Source organism: Elephantulus edwardii, unplaced genomic scaffold (assembly GCF_000299155.1).
Source record: "Elephantulus edwardii isolate Elephantulus edwardi_28Jun2011 unplaced genomic scaffold, EleEdw1.0 scaffold00031, whole genome shotgun sequence".
In the NCBI taxonomy this organism is placed as follows: Eukaryota; Metazoa; Chordata; class Mammalia; order Macroscelidea; family Macroscelididae; genus Elephantulus; species Elephantulus edwardii.
In genome coordinates, this window is record NW_006399781.1 from 18,728,233 (window position 1) to 18,738,244 (window position 10,012).

The 10,012-nt window shown below is 41.6% G+C and overlaps 1 pseudogene; it reads left to right on the top strand.

The window, feature by feature from the left end:
* Positions 1-1,128: 1,128 nt before the first annotated feature.
* On the top strand, positions 1,129-1,800 carry LOC102853686 (annotated as a pseudogene).
* Positions 1,801-10,012: the final 8,212 nt, after the last annotated feature.

Genomic DNA, 10,012 nt, shown 5'->3' on the forward strand with positions numbered 1-10,012 from the left:
CTGTCAGCATATATTTTTTTCCACTTTTTTTTGGTCTCTCTGTAGATGCTTGCAAGGAAGTGAAAGAAAAGAGTTTTCCCGTGACTTATTATAAATTTCCTGGAGGATGCTATAAACTAGACTGAACATTTAAACCATATTCTGTATCATTACAAATTAATCAGACTCTTTGTCACTGACTCATATGCAAAAGTGATTTTATATGAATTAATCAGTGATATTAATAAAACAAAGGTCCTGCATGGTAGCCTTTTTTGAACCTGTCCTATATAGATTATTTTTGTTTTAAGGGCAATTTAGTCTTTTCATCCAAGAACTCAGAATGTGGTGTTCCGTTCTGAATATTTTGTGAAGTGGTTTATAGGCTGCCGGAATAGGCATTCACCTACATTCCAGTTCAACTATCTTCCTGACTCTAGTGGAGATTTTATTGCCAATTAGAAAAGCTGACAGCCTGCAAATTGTGTGGTAAAACCCTTGATGTTCTCTGAAACATGAGTGAGGTAATCTCACAGTAATTTAAACTTATTCTAAAGGTCAAGGAGAGCATTCTTGATATCCTTTTTCATAGACCCAATGGACTTTTCCAGTCAATTGTTTTCAAAAACCAACATAATCTATATATTATTTGTGTTATCACATAGGAATCTAGCTTCTGTGCTCACTCCTCATAGGAGCTGGGTTCTGTGTGAGGCAGGAACGTCAGACTGGATGACAAAGTTTATTATTGGAAACAGATTTATAAGTACTTTTCTTCTTTTTCCCTTTCTCCATTTTTTCTTTAGTTTTGCCAACAAAACGAGGCTAGCTGTAGAAAAGGGAAATTACCTCCCTTGGCATGGCTGACTGTATAAGTGAGAAGCCTGGTCCTCTTCCTTCGATGACCATATGTGTGCTTTGTTCAGACTTCATATGGAAAATATTAGCCTTTGCACATAGTGTGATGGGGATGCTGATACCAAGAAGGGGAATTTGAATTTATTTTTGTGGCCCAGAATTTCTTTGTACACTGATTAAGGGAAACATTGGAGGGATAGTCTTGAAATACCGGAAATGTTTGTAGATAAATGACATTTGATGTCCCAAGCCCCACACTACTGCAGGTCCTTGGTCTGACCTAGCCTTACCATGGCTTCTGCTTTGGAAGGGTCACAGAAAGATCCAGAAGAGATAAAGGTTTTGCTGGAAAAGACCATCAGAAAAGGAATACGTGTTACCCTTACAGCTAAAAATCCAAGATTTAGACCTAAATCATGAACAAGATGCAGCAGAGGTCACGGGGGGAAGTAGATCTAATACCTCCCCTGTCATCTGACTCCCATTACAATGGGGTATACAGTGAAAACCAGCATTTATGCACAGGATCAATCAGATAAATTTGTGAAAATCTACATCAGTTTAACTGGAGTCAATCAAGTCCCTGCTGAGAATGTGCAGGTGCATTTCACAGAGAGGTCATTCGATCTTCTGGCGAAGAATCCGTATGGGAAGAATTACTCAGGGATCCTGAACAACCCCCTGAAACCCGTCTCTGTAGAAGACAGTGCAAAAAAAGTCTAGATTGATACAATTCTTATCTTGTGTAGAAAGAAAGCTGAAAACACATGATGGGATTAATTGACTCAGGCTGAGAATGAATGCAGACAAAGACAAGCTATGACACTGAAACATCCCAGTGAGGGATTGATGGGTATTCTAAAAAACATTTATGAAGATAGAGATGACTATATGAAGTGAACCCTTAAAAAAGCCTGGGTAGAATCAAGAGAGAAGCAAGCTGAAGGAGATACAGAATTTTGAGACTTGTAAAGGTCCTTTTGGGACCTGTGATGTGGAAATATTGGTGTTTCCAATAAGGGGAATGTTGGTGAGCTGTACAGATAAAATTTGGCACCTTTTTACACAGTCTTCAAAGTAAAGACAATACATTCTCTATTTCCTACTGGAGGATGTATTTAAATATAATATAGGAGGGAAAATGACCTTTGACGCCAATCCCCTGTAGGAAGCTTTAATCCCTCCCCTGTCATCTAACGATCACTGATTTTGCTTCTGTTTTCTTTTTCTGTCTGATTTCAATCTGCAGGTTTCTGAAGTTCACCCTTGTTCTAGCACCTGTCAGTACTTTTCATTACTTTTAATCACTAATCAACCTATTTTGTGGATAGCCACATTTTTGTGGTCTTTGTGACTATGAATACTTGTACAAGTTATTTGTTTTTGTCAAATTCTTTCCGTTCTCTTCCTGAAATAAATTTGAATTCCAGTTTCAACTGTTTCATATGTTGTGTAATTTGCCGTGCAATTTATCAACAGGTAAAATATTTTTGCCTAACTGTGTTTTCTATTCTTCCTAGATAATCTTACAGCCACACAAAAATAATATTTGAATAAATGATAAAAATAATTAACCAATACTACCAGGAAATGTAGAGAAATGATGTTAGTTATAGAACAGAGTCCAGGTCTTTTGTGTAAAACTTACTCTCAGTCGTATTTGACTTGACAACACGTAACCACTGCTGTTTATATCTGGAGGAACACTCTTCCACTTCGTACATCACTCATTGTCAATGTGTAGTATGATGTAACCTGTGTTGCTGTGATGCTGAACCTTGTACCATTGGGGTATCAAATACCAGAATGGTTTCCCAATGTGGACAGTATTTGGTGGAGCTCCCAGTTGTAAAACAGGTTTGGAAGCAGGAGTGGCATCCACTTTCTAAACAACATGCCTCTGTAAACTCTATGAACTTGGAATTGACAATAGTTACGGAAAGACATTAGGTCTTTTGTTTATAGAGTCATTATGAGTCACGCTTGACTCAGTGGCAATCAACAACAACAACAACGACCAGGAACTTTATTCCATGCATATTAACTTTTAACCAAGATTTCTCCTAAGTAATTTATTCTTAAAAAAAAATACAAAGGGAACTCTGGTGGCCTAGTGGCAAGAAGTTGTGCTTCAATCCTTCACGAGTGTAGTTCACATCCACCAGATCCTCCTGTTCTAGTCAGATCCAGTTCTAAAGTACACAACAAGAAAAAAAAATACAAAGAATTACTGTGTAAACTTCAGACAACTCTCAATTTCTTGTCTATCTTTCTTGAAAGAAAGTAAAAGATACTTGGCCTAGTCCTCTTTATGACAAGATGCGATAGGGTTGCCTACAACTTGACGGCATTTAACAACCACAGAACATTAATATTAATATTAGCAATACTAAGCAGCACTTGTTGTTGTTGCTGAAACTGAGGAGGACCTGAAGTGCTTGCTGCATAAGATCAAGGACTGCAGCCTTCAATACAGATTGAAGCTCAACATCAAGAAAACAAAGATTCTCACCACTGGGCTGATTGACAGCATTATAATAGATAGTGAAGACACTGAGATAATTGACAGCTTCAGTTTGCTTGGCTCCACAATCAACACTCTTGGTACCAGCAGCTAGGAAATCAGATGATGAATTGCATTGAGAAAGTCTGCTGTCAGGGATGTCTCCAAAGTACTGAAGAGTAACGATGTCAGTCTAGAGACTAAGGTGTGCCTGATCCAGGCCATGGTCTTCACAATTGATTCTTGTGCATCAGAAAGCTGGATAATGACTCTTGTTGTTGTTGTTATGTGCCGTTGAGTCGCTTGTGACTCATAGTGACCTTGTGTACAACAGCCCTAAACTTTGCTCTGTCTTGTGCCAATCCCACTATTTCTGATACACCCATCACGATTACCCCAGTCACCGAATCAATCTATCTCATAGAGGGCCTTCCCCTCCTGCACTGTCCCTCCACCCTCCCAAGCATGATGTCCCTCTTCAAGGACCGGCTCCTCCTTACAACATATCCAAAGTATGTTAGACGGAGCCTCAGAATCCTTATCTCCAAGAAGAAGCCCGGTTTAACCCTTTCCAGGATGAATCTGTTTGTTTTCTTAGCAGTCCACGGTACCCTCAATACTCTTCTCCAGCACCACAGCTCAAAGACATCAATTCTCCTTCTATCCTAGTGATGATAAAAAAAGAGAATTGATGCCTTTGAGTTGTGGTGCTGGAGGGGAGTATTGCATATACCATGGACTGCTAGGAGAACAAACAGGTTCATCCTGGAGAGCTTGAAACCAGGCTGTTCCTTGGAGGCAAGGATTCTGAGGCTTCATCGACATACTTTGGGCATGTTGCAAGGAGAGATCAGCCCTTGGAGGGGAACACAGTGCTTGGGAGGGTGGAGGGACAGCACAGGGGAATAAAATCTTCAATGAGATGGACCGACTCAGCAAGAGCCTATGGTGATGAAAGAAGAATTCAGGCTGCTTTGAAGGAAATGACAAAAAATAAGGCTCCAGGAATAGATGGTATACCAATTGACATATTTTAGTTAACAGATGCTGCCCTGGATGTGCTCACCAAGTTGTGCCAAGAAATCTGGAGAACAACCACTTGGCCAACTGACTGGAAGAGATCGATATTTGTTCCTATCCCAAAGAAAGGTGACCCAACAGAATGTGGAAACTACAGAACAATCTCACTGATTTCACATGCAAGCAAGATTTTACTGAAGATTATCCAAAAACGACTGGAACAGCACATCAACAGAGAACTACCAGAAGTCCAGGCTGGGTTTAGAAGGGGTTGTGGTACTAGAGATATTGTAGCTGATGTTAGATGGATACTGGCTGAAAGCAGGGAATACCAGAGGAATGTCTATCTGTGTTTCATTGACTATGCAAAGGCATTTGACTGTGTAGATCATAACAAACTATGGCTGACTCTGAGAAGAATGGGAATCCCAGAACACTTGATCATTCTAATGCAAAACTTATACTTGGACCAGGAGGCAGTCGTCAGAACAGAGCAAGGGAACACTGCATGGTTCAAAATTGGGAAGGGCATATGCCAGGGATGCATCCTATCTCCGTACCTTTTCAACCTATATGCAGAACAGATTATCTGGGAGGCTGGGCTCTATGAGGAGAAATGTGGGGTCAAGATTGGTGGATGATTTATCAACAACCTGCGTTATGCGGATGACACAACCCCTGCTTGCTGAAACTGAAGAGGACCTGAAGCGCCTGCTGCAGAGTGTCAAGGACTGCAGCCTCCAATATGAATTGAGGCTCAATGTCAAGAAGACAAAGATTCTCACCACTGGACCAATTGGCAGCATCAGGATGGGTGGTGAAGAGACTGAGATTGTACACAGCTTTAGTTTGCTTGGCTCCATAGTCAACAGCCTTGGCACCAGCAGTCAGGAAATTAAAAGGCACATTACCATGGGAAAGTCTGCTGTTAGGGACCTCTCCAAAGTACTGAAGAACAATGGTGTCTCTCTGGAGATTAAGGTGCGTCTGATACAGGCTATGGTCTTCACAATCACTTGTTATGCATCAGAGAGTTGGACAATGACCAAGGAGGATAGAAGAAGAATTGATGCCTTTGAGCTGTGGTGCTGGAGAAGAGTATTGAGAATACCATGGACTGCTAGGAAAACAAACAGATTTGTCCTGAAAAGGGTCAAACCGGTTGGCTCCTTGGAGGCAAGGATTCTGAGGCTCCGTCTGACATTGGACATGTTGTGAGGAGAGACCGGTCCTTAGAGAGGGACATCATACTTGGGAGGATGGAGGGACAGCGCAGGAGAGGAAGGCCCTCTATGAGGTGGATTGATTCAGTGACTGGGATAATTGGGATGGGAATGTCAGAGACAATGCGATTGGCACAGGACAGAGCGGAGTTTAGGGCTGTTGTACATAGGGTCGCTATGAGTCGCAAGTGACTCGACGGCACATAACAACAACAACAACAGCATGTCAGAGATGATAAAGTTGACTCAAAATAGTGCAGGTTTCAGAGTTATTTTACATAGGGTCTCTATGAGTCACAGTGACTTGACGATACATCACAACATGAAGAAGCACTTTTTTGTGCACTTGCATGATTGTGAAAAGAGTATGGATTTTTCAGATTATCTTTAAAACAAATAAATACTATTGAATCATGAGGTGTTTCACTGACTCCTGCTTGGTTTGGGTCTGAATTTACAGCTTTAGAAATGTATTCAGAATATTATAGTTATACTTCCTTGCCATAGAATTGGAACTAACTCATACCTGATCCTCCTTTAGGTTTTCTGAGGCTGTAAATTTCATGGGAGGAGAATGCCCTCTTTCTGTTCTAAGAGCCACTAGTGGATCTGAACCTCCAGAAAGATGCTGCCTTTGGGTTAATAGCTCCCTACAGACTACACCACCAGAGCTCCACTGCAACACACAACTTGTAAAGACTTGTTGTTGTTATGTGCCATTGACTTTTAGTGACCCTATGTGCAGTAACTCTGAACCCTGCCTTATCCTGAGCCAGTCTCACTGTCTCCAACAAACCTACCCCCATTACCCCAGTTACTGTATCAATCCATATTATCTGGGTTTACCTCTCCTGCACTGTCCCTCCACCCTTCCAAGGATGATGTCCTTCTCTAAGGGGTGACATCCCCTGGCCATGTGTCCTAAATATGTGAGACAGAACTTCAAAATCCTAGCCTCCAAGGAGAGTCTTGCTTTTATGTTCTTCACTACAGACTTGTTTGTTCTCTTGTAATCCACAGTGTGTTCAATACTTTTATCTAGCACCACAACTCAAAAGCATTGATACCCTGTCACCCTTAGTTATTGTCCAGCTCTCTGATGCATAGCAAGTAATTGCAAAGACTACAGCCTGGATCAGGCTCACCTTAGTTCCTAGACTGGCATCATTGCTCTTTAACATTCTCAAGATTCCTGACAGCAGATTTCCCCAGTGCAATTAATCTTTTAATTTTTCTGACTGCTGGTGCCAAGAGTGTTGACTGTGGAGCTGAGCAAGCTGAAATTGTTAATAACTTCAGTCTTTTTTCCATCCATCATGGTGCTGCTGGCTGCTGCCAATTGGCCCAGTGTTGAGAAGCTTTGTCTTCTTGATGTTGAGCTTCTTGAGCTAAAACCAGCTCATAGCCGGGTTGGATTTCCAAGACTGTGAATTTCTCAGGAAGTTATCCATCCTCCCAAGGGTTATAGAATCCTGGAGACCATGAGTGTTAAAAACTCCTTGACTGCTAACCCAGGAAACACTTATGGGTTCTCCAGGAGTTGGAATGACTTGATGGCAACAGTTTTTGAACAGAGTCTGAAGTTTAAAGGTCTGAGCTTGCCCAGTGGCATAACAGTCACTGCCTCAGTGTCACTTTGGACAAGTCTTTTGGCATGAGATAGAAAAAAGAGGTGTGATGGCAGGGCTTGTTACCCATGCTAACTATTTATTTTCTCTGGGTAAATATCAATCAGCAAAATGATACGGTGATTTGAAAAAAAATATAGATGAAATCATATATCTAATTCCATGGAATCTGTGTGTAATTTGGATAATTGAAGAAATTAGTCGGCATGGAGTGGAGGTGCAAGTTGGACAATATAGAAAATGACCTAAGCAATTGCCTTACTTCCGCATTTGGCCTTCTTAATGGAAAGCTGACTTGTGAGAGCTTTTTGTTGGGATCCTCTCTTGTTTTGCTCCCTCACCTCCACCTGACCTGGTGTTCCTTTGAAAGTGTGAGCCATCTGTGTGTGTAGGAGCTACGGCACCATTTTGGGATGGTGGTGACAAACCAAACTTCCTTTCCTGCTTCATATCGGAACAGCTCTGTGGGGCTGGAATTTGTTATTTTTATCGCTGTCTAGTAGCATTTGCTATAAACCAGGGCATGAAGAGAACACTCATTTATGGGTCATAGCTGGTGATCATGGCCACTCTCAGTAGAATCAAGCAACTCCTCCTAAAATGAGATGTTATCTTCATGGATAATCTGCCTACGTGGGGACAGCCATCTGTGCTTTTTCCCTTTTCTGAATCAATAAGACCTGAGCAGTTCATTCACTTCTATCTGATCTGAAATCAGGCCTCCCTGGGTAGATGGTGGCTGCGGGGGAGACATTTGCATTTCTGACCTGCTGCATGCCTTTGCTGAATGAAATTCATATAATTACTACACACCATGACTTCCTCTGGAGTTGTATCCGTTCTGGTTGGCTTTTTTTTTCTTCCTCCACTTCATCAGCATCCAATTAATTAGCTGTTACCATCGCGACTGTTGCCATGACAGCATAAAATTCTCCCAAAGGATTTCTCATTCATATTCTAATGAAATACATGCTCATAGCTGGATGGCTGCAAAAAGTGGTAAGGAGAATTCAAGAAGACTGGAAAAGGAAGTAGAAAAGGAATTTTTTTATTCCTTCAACCTGCCTTTTTTACTACGGCCTTTACCTTTATTTTGTTTTATTATGACACCTCCCGCCACCCATCCCCCGCCGAAACACTTGGTTATTCCTTGTGCAGGTTGGGTAAGATGAGATTTTTCTGTCTTAGGACCACATTTCTGTCTCATTCTTTTTCTGGCTCATAAAGTGAGGGGCACATTGATTTTCCTCTGTTCTTTAGCTCAATAGGCTGGTGATTTCTAAAGTCTTCTCTATGGACCAAAGTAAAGAAATAGGAGTTTTGTCGTTGATGTTAGAAGCTTCTGTTCTTGAAAGAAGATAATATCTGCCACTTACCCACAAATCACGCACAGTCACTCATTGCCATTGAGTGGTTTCTGACTCAGTGATAAGGTGGTAAATTGCAATAGGAGACCGCACTTCTCATTTTTCTCCCTTGAGGAGCCACAAAGGGATTCAAATCTTGGGAGACATGCCTTCTGGTCAGGATCTTAACATTCTATGAACTATGCCACCGAAACTCCTGGCCACATGCAGTTCCTTAGAAAGCAGTGATTTTAAGATGTTTGGCCATTCTCTATTTAATTCTGCCAGAATCAACTGAAAGTTCCAGGGCTCTTTCAACCTTATATACCTTGAGTTTTGACCTGAACTTCCAGGATAATGATCTTACCACCGTCTCTCTGAACTATTATTGTTAAAATAATAACTGCCAACTTACTTGCAACTCATAGTGACTTTGTGTACAATGGGCCTGTATCCTACTCTATCCTGTGCCAATCTTATTGTCTCTGTCACACTTACCTCCATTACCCCAGTCACTGAATCAATCCATCTTATCGAGGGCCCTCCTCTATTGTGCTGCCGTGTACCCTACCAAGCATGACGTCCCTCTCCAAGGACTGCTCCTTCCTTGCAACATGCCCAAAGTATGTCCGACAATGCTTCAAAATCCTTGCCTCCAAAGAGCAGCCTGTTTGTTCTCCTAGCAGTCCACACTCTTCTCCAGCACCACCACTGAGGGCATCAATTCTTCTATCATCATCCGTAATAATTGTCCAGCTCTCTGATGCACAGTCAGTAATTGTGAAGACCATGGCCTGGATCAGGTGCACCTTAGTCTCTAGACTGACACTGTTGTTTTTCAGTAGTCTAGAGAGATCCCTGAACAGCAGATTTTCCTAATGCAGTTCGTCTTTTCATTTCCTTGCTACTGGTACCAAGAGTGTTAACTGTGGAACCAAGCAAGCTGAAGCTGTAAACAATCTTAGTCTTTCTACTGCGCAACTTTATGGGCCACAGCACCTCTGCTCTGGTTCAGTTCAGGCCCACAGCACCCTGTTGCTTTCCACCTCTAGCCCTATTCTCCAAGGCATCCTCCAAACACTTGCTTGTTCTATTCTTAAGTCACTGCCTTAACTGTAATTTTAAACTAGTTTTTATTCTTTAAAGGGTCCCCAGTGATCCTTAAACTTTAGTGTACATTAGAATTATTTGAAGATCTTATTAAATATGCATTCCTTGGGCATCTGTTTCAGAGAGATGAGTTGTAAATCTTGGAGTGGAGCTCAATAAACAAAATAGAAAACAAAACAAAACTCACACTCACTGCCCTCCAGTCCATTTGGACTCACGGTGATGGGCCCTCCATTAATCCTGAGAGGCTGTAATTCTTAACAGGAAGTGACTACCCATTTTTCTTCTGGAGAGCTGCTGATAGATTCAAACCTTTGGAGACATGTGGCCTTTTTGGTTAACAGT